We start from the raw sequence: 19,756 nt of genomic DNA on the forward strand, positions 1-19,756 counted from the left end.
CTTGCCATGGGACTTTTGATAGTATTAGTATTCAATAATGTGGCTAATTTTCATCTTTTTTTTGTCTTCTTAGGAACTGTTGAAATAAGGAGTCAGGGGTTAAAGGCCATATATTTTTTACAAGTGAAAATTTCTTCTGCTTATTTTTAAAATGTTCAACATTTAAAATATTCAATAGAAATATTTTTTTAGAAAATGAAAACTGTCTTGGTAGAATAGCTTCCTCCAGCTCTTAGTTTTCACATGATCACATTTTGTTCCATCTCCCATTTTTCTCTAAGTGTCCTGTTTCCCATCAAACAATGTTTCTTGTTGGCCGCCACCATGTCTGGGTCATCCACACATCCACTGCCCTGCTTTGCAGAGAACAGAGTTCTGGAAATCTCTGAAGGAATAATGACAAGGGAGTACAGAGAAGCTCTTTATGGATCTACTTGTGGTGCAAAATGAAAAACTAGGTGTCATTTCCCTCTAGGGTCGTTCTGAAGAGTTTTTAAAGCTGTCTGATCTAATGCATTTACAAAAATATGCATTGGGCTCCTGCTACATGAAAGGTGTTTAGGGTTTCACAGTGACTAAGCCTTGTCTGCTGCCTTCTCCAGTCTGGGTAGGAAACAGCCCATGCGTGAGCCACTCTTGAGGGCGGGGGGGCCATGACATTGCTTTCCTGGAAATTCAAATAAAGCACAGAACTCCAGTGAACTCTATTGTTTCTCCTTACTCACCCAACAAACATTTATTGAGGACCAACTCCAAAACAATGCAATAGACACAAAACATTCACCTAATTGTGAGTGGCACATTATCAAAAAGAACCAAAGGGCCATTATTGATTTGTCCATTTGATAGGGTGGAGGGGACACATTCACTTGTACTTACACACTGCTGAGAAACCTCTAACCCTAGATTTTCAACCCATTAATCAAACAATTACAGTTCAAGAATTAGGTATTAGCCTAAATGCATCTATTGTCTAGGGTGTTCTTTTTCTGCTTCCTCCTCATTTAAGAGGATTTCTTTTCTTAGCAACAGTTTTGTTTAACTATAGGAGAAATGAAGGTGCTACCCAAGACATCTATATTTGTGCTACTGGAATAGCATGTGCTTTCTTAAGCAGTTTTTAATTATAATTAAGCTATGTTACTGAAAACAGGTTCGCCTATTTTCTGAGGCCACAATCTGCCTTGTTTAATACTTGGTCAATTTTTGCATTCATTTCCTTCTAATGAAAAGATAAACATAGCCAAGAGGCTGAAATCTAGCTGTTTTGTAAAGGGAAAGAGCAACTGACAATATTAGAGAAACAAAAATTGTAAATAATATAGCCATTTTAACATCCTACATATTTGTAAGGGAAGCAGAAATGGTATATATCCCATTTTAAAGATCAGTAACCCAGGACAGAGTCCATAAAGTATTGAAACTAAGGTTTTTACTTCATTTTCACCAAACTACATTGCCTGGTTTCCACCTACGTTTACAGGGACCACAAGCTTTTTAAAGAGTAAGTATGCAAAATACTTAATAGTGATACTAATAACTAACTAGAGTGAGCTCTTAAAATTTGCAAATCACTGTGCTAAATATTCTTCCATATATTATATCATTGAATTCATTCAACAGTATCATTTATAGCTATCATTTCTATTTCAGTGGTGAGGAAATGAAGGCTGGATGGTGATAATTGTCCAAGGTATGATAGTGAGTAATGGTAGAGTTGGGATTTGAACCTCAGTCTACACCACTATGTTGTGCTGCCTTGAAGCATTCGGTCTCCACCTTTCATTTCACTTTTGCTGCAGCTGTGATCTGGGGTAATTATGGCTCACTTGAAGTCTCACAAATGGTTGGTGAAAGAGCTAACAGGAAAGTTGCAGGGGTGATTTCCAGACTATGATCCCATTTGCTGAGAGGAAAGGAAGGCTTTCTTTGTCATAGACAAGGTCACCAATCAGCACTGATTTACTAAATATCAGAGTGGACGCCCAAAGATCTAGCATCTTTATAGGAGAAGTGTGGAATTTTCTCTATTTAGAAAAGTTACTTCCAAGCTTTGTCACTTATTGCAAGTTAAAAGAGACTGACAGTTAGAAAATTGTAAATGGAAGACCATTTGCTAAAATTTAAATTAGTTTTCTTATGCTAAGTCTAACATAAGAAATTTTTTGAGAATCAGTGTGGATGCATCTAACTGATCTCCCAATCAGAACTCTGTATGGTGCAAACTCTTTAATGCTTGGACTGTGGCAGAAGAGATAAAGATAGATAGAAAGGAGGCAAGGAAATGGCCTTAAGGCAGGATCAGAGATCTCCAAGGATTACCCATACTTTAGTTCTTAGCCTTTTCCTTTCTTTTTTTTTTTTTTAATGTTGTTATTTCCTTACAGGCCCATTACTCCGAAATCCCCCAAAGATACTATAAATCCATAAATCAACCTAGTTAATAAAGAAAAACAACCTGACCTTAAGATAAAGAAACAGATGAAAGTGACTCAAAGAACATAGGCAGAACATCTTAGATCATTCACCTTAAAGGACACTTCCAAGACTTCGTATGTATCCCCAACCTATGTCACCTTGAGTGCCCACACTCATTTTTTCTCTGAGTATGTACTTCTTTAGCTCTGCCTACTAAATCAGCCTGTGCCTCTCACTGATGCAGCCTGAAATGCTTTTCTGTGACAAGACTTAAGAACTTGCTTTGGGCTGAGTTGAGATTCCCATCTCCTCTTTAGGGGACTTTCTTGGACCCCATCTGGTGGCAGGATTTGAAGTCAGAAGGTTGAGGTTGAAGCTCTATTCCACCTTCCTTCATGAGTGAGCTTGGTTAAATTATTTAACCTATTTCTCAGTTTTCTAATTTAGAATAGATACTGTTGTAATAGTTATAGATAATATGCTTAGAAAACAGGTAAATTAAGGCATGCAAACCAATTCAGAAATTGGAAGGGGTATACAAATGTCAGTTCCTGTTTTGAATATATACCGTTTTCATCCTAAGTTTAAAAAATTTCTTGTAACAGTATTTTTTCAACTTATAGTTAATCATTCATTTATTTATTCATGCATCTGCCATTGATTAAAACTTCTGTCATGTCAACTTAATTTATTTAAAAGTGATCTCTGATCTCTGTCTTAATCTGTCATCACCACCAACCTTCCCAATTTAGTTAACAACAGTTCCATCCTTCCAGGTGCCCAGAAGAAAAACTTGGGAGTCAACCTAAACATTCTCCCCCATATCTCGTACCCAAAGTCTTAGAAAATCTTATTAGCTCTGTTTTAAAAATAATGTATATGAGAATCAGGATACAACTTTCCAAGTTCACTGCTACTTTCCTGGTCTAGCCACTAGAATCAGTGGAATTGTAACACCAACTCTCTTCTCTCCACCTCCCCAAAAGACACATTCAAGTCCTAGCTCCTGGTACCTTAAGTGTTGTCTCATTTGGAAATAAAGTTTTGCAGAGGTTATCAAGTTAGGATGAGGAGATATATATATATAATTATATATAATATATAATATATAATTATATATAATTATATATAATATATATATTATTATATATAATATATATAAAGTTAGGATGAAGGTGGGCCCTAAATCTCATGACTGCTGTCTTCACAAGATACAAGAGGTGGATTTGGATATGGTGGAGACACACAAGGAGAAGATGACCCTTTGAAGATGAAAGCAGAGCCTGGAATGCAAAGGTAAGAAATGACTGGAAGCTGAAATAAAAACAAGAAAGGATTCTTCTCAAGAGCCTTCACAGTTAGTACATTCCTGCTGACACTTTGATTTTGGACATATATAGAACTGTGAGAGAATAAATTTGTGTTGTTGAAGCTCCCCAGCTTGTTATGGTGGCCCTAGTGAACTAAAACAACCCCCATCACATTGCAATTGGTTAATGTAGCCTCCTAATTAGGCCCTCTGTTTCCACCTGTATTTTCCAAGTATATTCTCAACACATCAGCCAGAGAATCTTCTCTAAAGCATATGTAAATGTAAATAAAACCACATCCCTCTCTGGTTCAAAGACAACCCCCCCTCACCGTGGCTTCTTATTTTACTCGAAGCAAAGCCAATTATTCTGACAGTGTATGGGTCTATGTGGAGTCTGCCATTCTTCCCTGCCTAACCTCCTCCACTTCTTCTCCTCTACCTACCCTCTTCATTCACTCTACTCCAGCCACCTGCATCCCTGCCTCCTTATTTCAAACACCCAGGTGCTCTTTCTCAGGTCATTTGCACTTGCTGTTTCTTAGTCCTTAAGTGATACTCTAATAGCCACCAGCACTGCTAACTCATGGAGTGTTTAGAGTAAATGCTGACTCCTGGAGGCCTCTTGCTGTGTGAGAAGTCCATTCTTTAGTTGTATGCTTCCTGGGGAATCAGCTGTACGAAACAGCAGTCCCACTTCAGTATTTAACGGCTCATGTGACCTTCCAAACCTTCCTGGATGAATGTCAGTTCTGGTTCTACTAAATTTTCTCCTTTCCTAGATGTCAAAAGGATTTCTCTTACCTCTTGGTCTTGGCTGAAATGCTACCTCTAATGAACATATATATATATATATTCCTTTTTTATTGTCCATCTTCTTCGTTGGAATGTAAGCTCCATGAGAAATTCATTTTTGAACTTTTGTTTTGCTTTGTCTTTTGTTATGTTTTATCACCTGCTGTGATCCTGGCACCTAGAACAGTGCCTGGCACACAGTTGATACTCGGTGAACATTTGTTAAATGAATGAATGCTTCCAAACAGCTGAGAAGATGACTGTAAGTACATGTATGGAAATACAGAAGCGTCCTGAGCAGACCATATGCTACAGTGACTGTCATTCTTAGCATTCTCGTCTGGACTATTGAACCCCAAGCCAAAGGAACGCATTGCCTGCGTCCCACCTTGCCATCTCCACAATGCCAGAGAGCCAATTAGGCAAGAGGGACCGAGGATGGGTCCTCTCCAGCAATTTTATTCATTTTTATAATTGTGATTAAAATGGTTTTTGTGACACAATCCCAGCATCCTCCTACTTAGCAAAACAGTTTTATTTCTCTTTTGCCAGAAAAAGTATCATTAACAATTTGCTTTGTTTTGACAGCATGGGGCTATAATTAGTTTCTACAGGAAAATGTGCCAATTAACAAAGTGTTTGCTTCTTGGCTTGAATCAGAAAGGAAATTGGAAGAAGCTAACTGAGAAAATGTAAAAAGAGTCTACATTGATATTAATAGGAAACTCACCTGCCTATAGACGAAGAAAGCTGTGTAAGAACTCACCTCCTTTCAAGGAAAGTTTCTTCTCCCATCAATCCCAAGAAATTATTGTATCAATGCTCTTCCCATCCCTGATTTCTCCATTTTCTGAAATTCTCTCATTTTTTATATGATCACTCATACATAACACTCAGAAATATGTAGTAGTCTCTTATTATTTCATTGTCTTTCCCAGATCAATTAAAATTTAAAAGAATTTGGAATACTAGGGAGTAGATTAATGATAGATAGGAATAGGTAAGTGAAAAAGGTTATCTTAAAGAACAGTATATGTGGTAGATTTCAGGATAGGCAAATGGAAATAGTAAAATACATATTTAAATTTATTCAATTCGCATAAAGAAGTATTGGGAGGATAAACAAAAATCTATGAAATGACGATCTGTAAGGATGAGAGGGAACAAGAAGAATGAGTATAGTGTGGGAATATCGCAGTGTACACCTTTTAATATCACTTTTATGTTTGAAGTGAGTAAATGTATTACCTACTCAGTTTTTGCTGTTTTCCAGAAGGACTGTGGTGTTATACCTACACGGGACCTAATGTAATGCTGGTGACACCAAATGTCCAATACGTACAGTTGATTGATTGCCAGTGGAGCAATAGGGCAGCTGTGTTTTAGTTAGCTAAAGCCAGCCTGGCTACTTTGCGTTCATGTGAACACTCTCCCACATAAGGAAGTCATCTGGTTTGTTGAGATGCTTTTTACTCAGTTTTCTGTCATGGCAACCTCCCTCTCACTCCATTAAAATTATAGAGATACCCAAATGTAATACTATCCTTTTCCTCTTGTAACAATAGTAGGTATACAGTGCTTCACAGATTACGTGGCTGTTTTGTAGATTTTTTCTTCAGGCTGTTCTTTGTAGAGATTATGCCTTTGGTCCCTTAGTCTAAACAGTTTAATGCCATTAATATTCCAGGCCACGGGGCCAGGGATTTAGCTCAGTGGTTCCGGTCCCTGCCTTGCAAGTGCAAGGTCCTCAGTTCGATCCCTAGTACAAAAAAAAAAAAAAAAAATCCAGGGCAGCCAGAGAGAAAAAATGTACTGGAACATAATTACTTAAATGAATGAATTCTAAGTAAGAAAGACCTTGGTTAAAATTCCAGACTCATCACTTATTTGCTATGTGCCCTTGGAAAAGCTACTTCTATTTTCTAAACATTTATACCCCCATTGATAAACCAGGCATAATTATTTCTACATAGTAGGGTTATTGTGAAGCTTGTATAAAGAAAGAAAAATCAAATGTATAGTACTATAAATTAAATATGTGAATTTTCAACAAATATTAATGACATTCTTATTTATATGCATCAATTTCTAAATCCATTCTGGATATATATATATATGCAAAAGGTCTACTCCCCATCCCTTCCCAGACTGTCTTCTTGTTCCTTGGCATAGTCCACCTTAGGGCACTAGAGATATATTACTGTAGGTTAAGTAAATGCTTTGAGAGATGGCCTCCTTAAATATGCAAATTTACATCTTAGCTTACCTTTGATATTTTTCCAAGATGATTATTCAAGGGTAGATACTAAATGGAATAGAAACTGGTGGTAGAGGGGATTGGAAAGAGTAACTTCAGAGCATGAGCACCTCTCATTCAGGAATAACATCACAGAGGCAGAGTTGGAGAATCAAGATAATCTGCAGGACCACCGTAGATCAGGCATGCAGGAGGCACCTGAAACAGCAATGAAGACTAAGAGGGGGATACAAATAAAGAGGCCAAAGGGCCAGAAAGAACATCCTACTCTACAGGTGAGGCTATCCACAACACTACACTGTGCAATGCCAGCTCAGACCCTCAGCATCTACATCTCCACCTGGGCTAGAGTATGCATTGGTGAGCCACTATATATGGCTTCTTGAGTCTTGCCATAGGATTTAAGCTGCTATTGCAGCAAGAGCATGTATCAAATCATTCATTTTGACATCATAAAATACACAAAATCTTTAGAGCCTAAGTGCAAAGAAACAAATCACTCTCAGTGCTTCTTTTGGGGGATGGTGTGGAGTAAAATGAGACTAACAGCAGAAACAGGGATTGGGAAGTGCTATCCTAATCCAGAAATGAGGACAGAAGGCCAAGTACAGTAGGATATGTTTGTCTTTCCTCCAAGGATTACTTAATCCTGGGGCCATGTTTCCTCATAACCATTATGTCGATATCTCAGTCTTTTGTCATCACCTTGATAATTACTACACATCAACCAGCCTGGTCCTGACGTTGTCTCATTTTGGCTTTTAGGACTGATGTACTAACTATATCTATTTCCCAGTTAATTAATTTAACCTTATAGTCACATTAGATAGATAGATAGATAGATAGATAGATAGATAGATAGATAGATAGACATATATATATATATATATATATATATATATATATATATATATATATATATCTTTCCTGGAGCCAGTAGGTGTCACCATTGATCAATTGGAAATAAAGATGGTAGACTCACTAAGATGAGGATACTTCTACCTCAGATTAAGAAACAAAATGCGTTTGGAATTTTAGAATAAAGACCTAATGCCTCTGATCATTGGTTTCTTGGCAGAGTTCTCAGAATGTATATTTTTCCAGCACTATCTGACTTCAGGTGCAGGCAAGGAGAGGTTTTCAAGGAAAATGGACATAAGAGATATTCTTCATGGTTTTCCTTTCCAGTTCCAATGCTCTAAAAGTTATTTATAATCTTATTTTCTATATATTTTTAAAATCTTTGTATCTAAGTGCAGTCAATCCTGATTAACCACCAAGTGAATCTGCCTGTGTAGATTTCAAAATGCCCAGCATGACTTTCCTCCTTTGAGCTATTTCTCAGAAAAGTATACACTAGAAATAATCAGGTAAGTGTATCATAGAGTACATTTTAAAATCAAAATGTAAACGTGGGGAGAGCAGACCTCTGACTCTGAATCATCCAAGGCAGTTATCTCCTCCAACAGAAGATTAAACATTTGAGAATTTGTTGAATAGATCTGAATATTACTATAGGCAAACTCCTATGCTCCCTCTGTGAAGTTTACCCAAGTCCCTTTCTCTCCTATAGAATTAATTCTTTTTTGTAGGATTTCTCCATCCTTCTTGTTTATTTTCTCTCAGTATTGCCCTTTTTTAGTTGGCTATAGATGTATTTTCCTATTGCTTGAATGCAAGTTTGAAGTATTTTAAGCTGGGCATGGTGACACATACCTGTAATCTCAGTACTTCAGCCTGAACTACATAGCAAGATCTTGTCACAAAAAAAAAAAGCCAAAATATTTAAGAAGACAAAAGTCTGTTCCAGACCCTCCTCATTTCACAGGTGTATGATGACAGCAGCCAGCATTGCTTGATTTATTTTTTCTATTAGTATATGTTTGCAGTACATAATGATTACATTTACTGTGGGGAGTTGCTACATGTACATAATACATCAATTCATTTGTATAACTGAACAACCTAGATCAGTGGCTGTCATAGAAGAAATATTCAATATTTTAACTCTCATGCATTTCAGTCATGCAACAACAAAGACTCATCCTCTGCTCATTAGTGACAAGGTTATATTTTAGTGGGAAAAATAAAATGTGCCTGCAAATAGGACTTCTTTTCTTGTATTCAGTCCAGTAGGTTGAAGAAATAAGCACATAAAGTGTATTGGCAACACAGAAAAAAAAGTGTCCCTGAATGGTTGGTCATGAAATGTGAGGAAGGGTGATCTTTTATGTGTGTGTGTGTGTGTGTGTGTGTGTGTGTGTGTGTGTGTGCATGTGTGTGTGTTAAAGGGAAGCCCAAAGTATATATTATTTATATTTTTCAGCTAGACAGAAGATTGAGTAGGGAAAGAAATATAAAATATGACACAAAATATTAGGTCTTGAATATATTATATTTTATGTAGATATCAGGGAACTATTGAGTTTAGATAAGAAAAATAACATCTAAAGAAGAGCATATATGCTATTGAATGATTTTAAGAAAATGAAAGTTATAATTTAATACTTTGAGCAGCTATATTACCACTTTGAATTCCCCTAGTGGTTCCAATAATTTAATTCCTTAAAATAATCTAAAATAATTGTTTGAGAACATAATAAACCTTTTTATTTAACCTATGGGTTCTAAAGAATTTGGTGGGTAAAAATTTCAGAGAGAGTGAGGTGCAAAGGTAAAGCCCCTAAGTATATTTGAGGAACAGGAGAAAAAATAAAAACAAAAACTATTCGTGGAAGTTGAAGGCTTACACTTGGAAATGGGCAGAAAACAGGAAATACAGGAATGGTCCGCTAACAGAGAATACCAGTCTGGCCCAAAGGCCACTAACTATGGCCAATAATCTCCAACAATTTTTTCCCTGTCCTTACATTAAGAACTCAAGAGTTGATTTTGAACAGGAAAAATCCAATTGGCTGGTCTCTATTTACTCCTGTCTGTCTTCTCGCTAAGCCAAAATAGTAAGAAAGAAGAATCCATCAGAGGGTGTCTCCATGAACATTTTAGGCTTCCTTAGTTCATGGCAGATCTATAAATTTACCATTTCTCAAAAACAATACTCAGTGGAAAGGAGTTAAATACCCCATGGAAACTGTAGTACTGTTCAGGAAGAGAGAAGACATTGCTGAAGAGTTGTGAAAGCAAACATATACCCACTTCAAAAAGGGAAACATTGAATTAAAGCAGAACAAAAATATACTAATGAAAAATGGCTAGTAGAGAGTAGAGTCAAATTTTCTTTCAAGAGACCATGTCACTTAAGAGTCATAAAAAGTCTTTCACCTGCTCTTGTCAAGACCCTCTCAGTCCTAGTGTATTCAAATTTCCATTGAGTGGGACACAAAGTATGTACTCTAAATTTCTGTATCTTTGAAGAGTCAGAATAAAAAGGATTTTTAAGATCAGAAGCATTGAATAGCAGGAGGTGGGAGGAAATTTGTACTAGTAACAATAGTGCAGGAATATTGTCAATCATAAACCTTAACACGATGATATGGAATGCTGATCAAGATAAAAGCTAGATGGTTCTAAATGAAGAAGGACTATCTGGCCACTTTAACTGTTTTCTCTTCCACCTTTGACTTATGAAATGGTCTGGATTTGCAGACATGGCAAACAATTATTGATTACACATAACCTGGAAAAGCCTCTGGCTTTCACCTACATTTCTGTTCTCTGACATTCAAGATATATTAGAATTCTTATAACATTACCTTAGTACTACTCCCTGCATATTTCCATGTCCTTATTAACATGACTTTCTCTACCTAGAACCCATTAGATACAACTTGAAAACCTCATCTCACTCAAAGGTTAACTCCCTATGATTGATCACATCAGTTAGAAGCTATTTGTCCCTCTAAATTCTCATAGAATTATAAATGTTCTCTTATAAAGTACTCACTATATTTGTGTTTATTTTCTAATTACCTTTTCAACCCTAACATTTCTCAAGAACAAATAAAAATTATAAAAGACAGCCCAATCAAAATCTATACTTATGGGAAACTTATACATTTCTTTAACTTTCAAGTGTATGCTTAGATCCAATGTACTTCAGTAAACAAATGAGTCTGTACCACAGTCTGAAGTGTATGCATTTGAGTCAGAGATGACTGCAATTTTTTTACAAGAATCATGAAATTGTATTGGGTTAACCTAAGCACCTGCTATGATGGCTTCCCCCAAACAAAGTGAGTTCCATAGGTATATCCATGTGTAATGAGTAAGGACTGCTGTCAACTTTTAAATGTTACATTCTCTCCCTTCAAAATGATCCAAGTGTACTTCAAACTGCCAGCTCATTGAGGCTAGACACTGTGTCTAGTGTTGGCTCTACATAGCACCTGCCCAGAGCCTGCCTGTGGCAATGAGTGGTGACACAGAACTGATGAATGAATAGTCCCTAGAATCTATGAGAAGGACTCTGCATTCATGGTGGGATAGCCAGAACTTTAAGATCTCCATCAGGATGGAGTTAAATTATAGTGGAAGTGCTGATGGGTCCATCAGAAGCCTGACAGTATTGGAGAAAACCTTGTGTATGGACACTGGTACCTTCCCTAGGGAGCTGAATTCTTTCTATTGTATCTGGGACTGAAAGACTTATGGTTATTCTCAGGGAAAGCTCTACAGCGAGTAGTGGTTGGCCAGCTCAATATGCTGCTCTTCTTGCTCAGCCTTACAGTCACCTACACCCATATTATTAGGCATCTGGATGGTAGATAAGCAAATGTACAAGGGACTCATACAATTATTTAGCTTACTTAGCTGATTCTAGTGAACTGTAAGATTAGACAAGATATTTTAAATTGAGATCCTGAAAAAAGTTGTGGGCATGCAAAATATCACTTCATAGTACCTAGTCTTTGAGGCATTTTACTTCTCTTTAAGGAAGATTTTGATGGAGACATCAGTCACAAAGTTACCACCAGCCAAAGAGCTCAGGCTCAGATTATCCCTCCTTTTGATGTGAACAATGTGTGCCTAAAACAAATAGGACAGCACATTTACAGATAATTGAAAAGGTGTTCTGCAGTCAGATTTGAGTTTAAATCCTGGCTCTGCCATTCATTTTCTTTGAAATGTGAATGTCTTTAAGCCTCATTTGCTATGATGATTAAAATGATACTATGTTCTTTACTGTGTTATTATTCTCGGTTTTGGTTTTTGTTTATTTTTGTGCCAGGGATGGAACTTGGGACCTGGTGCTTGTGAGACAGGTGGCAGAACCCCTGAGCTAAATCCCTGGCTTTGCCATGTTGTTATAAAACACATGAAATAAGTCATAGAAAATATTCAGCATTTGCTTTTGTTGTGCTCAATGTGTCTTAACTTCTGATGTTATGATTGTTTCTACCCCTGTTATTATTCCATAATCATAGATAATAGCATCTAGACTGAATTAGGGTATTCAGAATTTTTTCACTTGATGGTAGGTTTCATACATGAATCATCTTCCTTTTTTTTACATCCTTCTTTTTTTCTTTCATTTAATAATCACATATGGAAAGTCTGATTGAAATCTATATTAGGTTCTAGGGATACAACAATAAACAAAGCATATGTTCTCCAGGAGGTCATAGCAACTAGAAGGGTATATTAATAAGTAATTTCATGCATTGTGATCATTCCAATAGTGGATCCACAGTTTACAATGGTCACATGAAAGAAGCAATAAGTAACTCTAATAGGGAGAGAGTGGTCAGAGGTCAGGAAGAATGGGTGTTGGCCAAATGGGGATGTGGGGAAGGCCATTTCAGCAGAGAACAAAACAGTTATAAAGGTGCTTTTGGTATGCTACATGGTAAGTTTGGGCAATCTTGATTAGTTTCATAAACATGGAATTCGGTGCCTATAGGAATATTTTAGGACACAAGGCTACACAGAACTGTATGTAAAAATTAGAATTTAGGGAAAAGACAAAGATTGCTACATATTAGAATAATCACATTGGAAGGAGTCAGGAGAAGAAGTCTTTGGAGGCAGAAAGATCAGGATAGCATTATCAACATCCAAAAGATGTGAGCTAAGGTAATATGAGAGAAAGTGAAGTGAAGACTTAGGGGATACAGTTTAAAAATTCTTAAGACATTTCCATTGCAGGGAAGAAAAGGTCCAATTAAAATGGCTTAAGCAAAAAGAAAAATCTATGGGGTAAAATCTATGAGATATAGAAATTCATAGATTTGTTAAATTAGTATTTCAAGTACCTTATTAAATGTTCTTTCTGCTGACTAATTCTCTTAGAGTTACTTTCTTCCTAGTCCCAACGTGGCTGCTGTCAATGCAGTTAACATATCCAGACTCAGCAGTGTGGATCCACAGAAAAGGAACTATTTAATTCCACATGCTTCTTACTAACAGATGTTTCCTCATTGGATCTGACAAAACTACATCACATACCCATTCCTGCATGAATCACTTACAAGGGGCATGGAAAGCCCAAAACTAGCTTAGACTCTACTCAAGATTCAGCAAGGCTAACTGAAGCATATTCAACAAAAGCTGAATTTTCTTGGCAAGAAAGAAGACCAGAAAGTAGACAATCACTGTTGTCTTCCACAGACATCAAATAGACCTCAGTGATCAAGTGTATGTTTGAGCTGAGGAGGGAGAGATCACTCCCAGGCTTCTGGCAAAGGCCTCTGCAATAATTCTGTAATTATCTAAATAGATGTGCTTCAAGAGGTTTCTGCACAAATGACGGCTGTATTATGGTGCATTTACATGTGCCTAAGGGATAAAGAAAAGCTTCAAAATATGAGTTTATCTTAACTGCTCTATGGAATTGAGTCTGTTTTGAATGAAAGCTGAATATTCACTAAATTATTGCCCTAAATGGAGCACATTTGGGAACAATATGTGCATATCCAATGGTTTGATTTCCTTTGTCAATAAAGTAAACATAGCTATGAATGCCAGCATTAATCCAAAATAAAATATTCTGCTTAGGAAGAAATTCTTTGTAAGGCAGAACAAATTTGAATTTTCATCCATACATGTTCCCTCTATAGGTATAAGTATACATGTTATTTCTTCCTCATATACTCATTCAAAATCCTGAAGCTTGAAATGATTTATTTACGATGACCTAAACATCCAGTCCTCTACTTACAAAATAATCAATCTTTGTTGTCATTTTCATCTGTCCCTGAAAAACGTGCTCTTTAATAAGGGCACATTTGGTCTCTCTCTATAGTGGGAGGCCTGTTTATTTCTAAAGATACGTTGCTATGTTACAAATGCACCGTTCTTGTGCTATAGGCAGGAAGACATTTGTTAGAAATTAGCTTGTATAAAGCTCATAAAGCAAAATATTAAATCTGAAAGTTCTAGAGTGTCAGTTCTTTTCTACACATTTTATCTCTTTGTTTTCAAATAAATACATTTTTTCCTTTCTTTCTCCCCCTCCAACCCCAGAGGAACACACACTCAATGTTCTTAAGCAATTTGACATTAAAGAGAACTAGATAATAGATTAAGTTTCAGTTCCTAAGCTCTCATATCCTGTGAATTCTCTTCCACACATTAAATGCAGGAAACTTAACTTCAACACTTTGTAAATAAAAGTTACCATCAGCAACATGCTAATTTCAGTTTGTGGTGCCAACAGTACAAGGGACATTCTGACTAGTGATTCATGTTGGAGGCAATCTCCAGTTAGTGTAAACAGCACGGACAGACTGACACTAATTATATCTATATCGTATGAGTGTTAAACCTTAGAGGGAACATTGAGCCCTGTAAGGTAAGGTTTCATAGTGACAGCCTGGAGAACCAGTGATGTGTTCAACCTGTTTCTGAAGTAGGAGAAAAGGCACTGGAGGCCACTATGTTTCTGGCATAGAGAAAAAAAAACCATTGTAATCTATAGATTTCAAATTAATTAAAATTATATTTTATAGAATATCATATAATTTTCATAAAATATATTCAGTTTGAATCTTGTATATATGCCTATAAAGGTGCTTCTTCTTTCAACTGTCATTTTCCAACTATCTATGCAACTTTTCATCCCAACAGTACAAAACCCCATATAAAGTATTCCAATAGCATCCTCATTGGTCTTTCTGATCACTTTCCCTCTCCCAACACAAATCCACTTAATAGGTTATTTTACAGGACAAGGCTGGCTATATCATTCTGATACTTGTTCCCTAAATAATGTTTAACCACTTGATTGATAAAGTCCCCAGCCTGACGTTCAAATTCTTGTGATGTATGACACCAATCTAACTTTCAGCTTTTTATGCCCTTGCTCTCCTACTTTTATTATTTGCACCAATACTCTCACTTGAAGAAGGGTTAATCATGCTATCCAGGTATCTACATCATTGAGAATAATCTACAAGTAGGGGAACATTTTTTCTTTGACTATACTGCACATTTTTCCTGCCTCTGCATATGTTCTCCTTTCTGCAAGGAGGAAATGCCCATCTCTTTCTGCCTACATCTTTTCTAAGTTTAAAGACTTGTGGGCTCTTCATTCTGAAGCATAGCAACTCTTCCTTCCCCAACAGTAACCATAAAGATTCCTCATCCATGATCCCATCTGGGGTTCATCTTTATGGTACCGGTGTGACTGGTACTTTAAGTGAGAACACTGTGAACTCACACGGTTTTCAAGGTAAAAATGGCTGCATGCTACTCTTCTTTTCATTTGGTAACTGACTGATAGAAAATGGAGAATTCCACAGAAGGCAAAAATAGCTCATTGTTCATTTTAGAGGAAAAATATAAAGCAGAGTTTCAGAGCTTGGGTTCCAGAATCCTGCAGATCTGTGTTTAACCTGATTCTAGCATTTACTACCTGTGTGTCTCGGACAAGTTTCATATGCAATATGAGCCTCTATTTTGTCATAGAGAAATGGGAATTAAAATTGTTTCCTTGTCACAACAAAATGGTGATGTGACTGATGGACAAGTACCAACAAAAGCACTTAAAGCAAGTAAACTTTATGTAAACAGAAAATTTTGAACATATTACCCAAACTGAGAGACAAGGCAGTGGGCTTCTAGTTGGAGATAATGACTTCTCAAGTCTTCAGGTCCTCCTGAGGTCACTAAAAATGCCAAATATTCCACCCTCAAGTTCTCCAAACCTGCATACTGAGAAAATCTTGCAAAGTTTAAAACTTGCTCTTGCATCTGCTTTAGAGTTTTTATATCTTCCTCCCTGACTGTTATTCCCTGGTAGGTCTCTTTGCCAATTAGATACAGATCATGTGACATAAAACAACCCTAGAAACCTATACAAATTTATTATGAAATATACAAGTCATTTGCCCTTGGACATTTCTAAGGTTCATCTTATTCTAATATTCCCCACATCATTTGGGAGAATAAAAATTAAGTGAGATTATGCATGGAAAAACACAGTACTGGGCAGGTACTCATTAAATGATACCTGTAATTAGACCTTTAGATTTTTTGCACATACTTTTTTCCCCCTCCACTGGAGGACAAATGTGAAGTTAGTGTAGGTTATCTATGTCTTTTGTCAGATAGAACTACTTTGAATTTTCTCTCATCTTACCAGGATGAATGGGGACAATTGAAAATATAATGAGAACAATGACTTTTTTTTCATTAAATTTATTGGTACATTTTAGATATACAATACGATGACATTCATCATTGGGAGTTTGTATCTTTACATGATATATCTTGGTTCTTATTTTTTCCCCATTTCCCTGCCCTCCCTTCAACCCCTCCACCCCTCCCTATTTACAAAGACTTTGTTTCCATTTTTTCCTTTTCTCATATTTATTCCTTTCCCTTCTTTCCTTTGCCCTACCCCTCCCACTTCCCCTTCCCCTTTAGATCTTTTCTTCCTATTTCAAATTATCTATTATACATTTTGATCCTTATGTACACTTTCAGTTTCTCACACCAAAGAAACTATTCGGTCTTTACACATTTTTAATGGTAGAAAGCAAGTACTATTTAAAATTAGAGTGGAATCTGTGCCAGCCTCACATTCTTCTGGGATGAACATTCCCTTTGCTAAGGTACAACCAGAAGGCGGCAGATCAAAGCAGGAAGGAGAAATCAGGCATGTGAAATCTCTGCCTATTTTGTCTGCCTATTTGAGAATTACTGTATCAAATTCTCACGAAGCAGTATAACAAACTCGGCACTTACCAAATATGTAGTGTCCTGCTAAGTCCTTAGAGGAAATGCAGGGAAAATGTATGGCATGCTGCTTCCTTCTCTTTGCCCTGAACTCTTATAATTAAAATGCTACAGAGATCAGTCTTGATTTCTTCTTTTTGTGTCTACATTCTCACTTTGAGTGAGTTCAACCAGTCTCATGGCTCTAAATGCCAATTATATGCCACTGACTTCCAAATTATGTACATCTCCATCTAAATCTCTCTTCTATATCTCAGATTCCTATTATATCTTATTGCCTACTACACATCTTCATTAAGAGATCTGATAGAAGGGCCGGGGATTTAGCTCACTGGTTCGGCCGCTTGCCTTGAAAGCACAAGGACCCAAGTTCGATCCCTGGTACCAAAAAAAAAAGAGATCTGATAGACTTCTTAAAACTAAAATGGACTTTAGTTAGAACTGGACTCATATTCCCTGTCTTCCCAACCCCATCCCCTGTAATAAAATTCTACCTCACTGGCAATCTCCCCCTTCTCAGTTAACAGTAACTACATCCTTCCAATTAGTAGGTCCAAAACCTTGAAATTGTTCTTGATTCTGCTCTTTCATTTAGACTACCAAAATAATTTTTCATAAATATTGTTGGGATTACCTTCACTATTTATCCAAAAGCTAACTAGTCATCAACTGTATTTTTGAGTGTCTGCAGCAGTCTCTTAATGGGTCTTCCTGTATTAAGCTTTGTCTCAATTTCCATCATCTGTTCTCAAGTCATTAGAGTGATGCTCTAAGAACCTAAGCCAGACTATATCCCTTCTGTTCAATACTACGGTGCTTCCCATGGATATTAAAAGCTAAACGTTTCCAAAAGGGGCACAAAGAAGGCAAGCTCATTGCTGCTGCTGCTTTCTGCCTGCCATACCATAAACTGCCATGCCACCCTGCCTTGGAGCCAGCTGACTATGGACTGAAACCTCTACAGACTTGACAAGTGGTGCTAAGTGTGAGGAACAAATTGGTACAACTCAGTACAAGACAAAAGACCTCCCAAAGCCTGGAAAAGGAGCAAGGAAATCCAACTTCACATTCCATGCCAAGGAGCAGATCTGTCCCCAGTGCAGAGGAGGAGAACTTTCGGGGCCACCTTACCACTGCCCCCAGCTCAGAGGAGGTGAGCCGCATGGGTGGCAGCAGCACATATCCCTCCCCCCATCCCCTCATTGAAATGAGAAGACATGTAAACAAGTCTCAAAACCAGACTTCCAGATAACCTAAAGCAACCCCAAAGGGAAACAAGATGGAACAATCTGATGCTCAACCACCTGGACTCCCTAAACTGGCAATGAAAGAGGATCTGGAAAAAATGAAATCAGAAATAATTTCTCAGATAACAACAGAGATTGTGCCCATAGTGATTAATAAATGATTAATAAATCTAGAAAGGACACAGTTAAAAAACATAGAGGAGCTGAGGAACATGATGGAATCCCAACATAGGAAACACATGGAATCCATAAAACAGATGCAAACAGATTTCCAGAAAATTTAAAACTCCACTGAAAGTCTTCGCAGCAGAATGAGCCAATGTGAGGACAGAATTTCAGATATAGAAGATGAGATTGCAATTATTGACTAGGAAAATAAAAATGTCTTTAAAATAGTAAGGTACCACAAAAAATCAATCCAGCAGCTGCTAGATGATGCAAAGAAGAATAACATAAGACTGATAAGACAGAGAACTTCCCAAGCAGGGGAAAGGAACTTAACATACAGATAAGAGAGGCATATAGGACTCCAAATAGCCATGATAAAAAGAAAAACTACACATCGGAATGAAATAGTTAAGATTCCAGAAACCCAACAGAAGAACAAAATTCTACAAGCAGTTACAGAAAAGAAACAAATCATATACAAAGGAAAGCCCATCAGAATCACACCAGACTTCTCAATGCAAACCCTCAAGGCAAGAAGATCTTGGAGTGACATATTCCAAGCCCTAAAGGAAAACAGCCTCCAACCCAGACTGATGTACCCTACAAAACTATCCTTCAAACTTGATGGAGAAATAAGACACTTTCATAACAAAGAGCACCTTAGGAACTTCATGAATACCAAACCAGCACTCCAAAAAATTTTAGACAATATCCTAGGAACAGACAATGAGGATTACAACCCCAGGAAGCCCATCAGAATAAATCCATCAGGTGCAACAAGAAATTAAATGCAAAGGCAGAGAATGCAACAAAAAGAAAACCTCATGACAATGATAAGTCAATATATATCAGTTATACCCATAAATGTTAATGGCCTCAACTCACCAATCAAAACAAATAAACTGGCAGAAATGGGTCAAGAAGCAAGTTCCAACAATATGTTGCATGCAAGAAACACACTTAATTCAAAAACAAACTGAAAAGTTAAAGGGTGGAAAACAATAGTCCATGTGATAGGAACCTGAAAAAAAGCAGGAGTAGCTATCCTCTTTACAGATCAAGTAGATTTCAAACAACACTGATTAAGAGAGATAAAGAAGGACACTACATCCTTGTAAAGGGAACAATACAAGAGGAAGAGATGGCAATCATAAACATATAGGCACCAAACACTAGTGTGCCCAACTATATAAAACAAATAATAACGGACATGAAAAAACAAATAAGCACTAATACAATAGTAGTGGGGTAACTCAATACCCCACTGTCACAAATAGATAGATCAACTAGACATAAAATAAACAACAAAATACTAGAATTCAATCAAACTCTTCAACAAACAAACTTAACAGATGTTTACAAAATGTTCCACCCCACAAAATCAGAATACACATTCTTTTCAGCTGCACACGGGTTGTTCTCCAA

Source organism: Heterocephalus glaber, unplaced genomic scaffold (genome assembly GCF_053883595.1).
Source record: "Heterocephalus glaber isolate CG9 unplaced genomic scaffold, H.glaber_assembly_v1.0 deba00001463, whole genome shotgun sequence".
NCBI classification, from domain to species: Eukaryota; Metazoa; Chordata; class Mammalia; order Rodentia; family Bathyergidae; genus Heterocephalus; species Heterocephalus glaber.